This window comes from Asparagus officinalis, chromosome 5 (assembly GCF_001876935.1).
Source record: "Asparagus officinalis chromosome 5, Aspof.V1, whole genome shotgun sequence".
In the NCBI taxonomy this organism is placed as follows: domain Eukaryota; kingdom Viridiplantae; phylum Streptophyta; class Magnoliopsida; order Asparagales; family Asparagaceae; genus Asparagus; species Asparagus officinalis.
Window position 1 is genome coordinate 13,321,944 of NC_033798.1, and position 331 is coordinate 13,322,274.

Genomic DNA, 331 nt, shown 5'->3' on the forward strand with positions numbered 1-331 from the left:
AATCAATACTCCGAAAAGTATATGAGTATAAACTGCTTCTTAATACTCCAATAAGGTATATGAGTATAAACTGTTCCCTAATTTTCGTTGAGAAGTTCCTGGAGAATGTTTTTATTCTTAAGGATAACTCAACAACACGACGCCGGACAACGCGTCGCAACGCCAACAATCGATGGTCAATGCTATGTTGAACCAACGAGCACGAGCTAAAGATCAGAAAATCAGGAATCGACTTCAAGTTTAAAATTCCGACAACGGTCAGACAATAAATGCAGTACCGGAACTCTTACGGACATTCGACAAAGCACCGAATAGCCTGGAGAATTGAAGG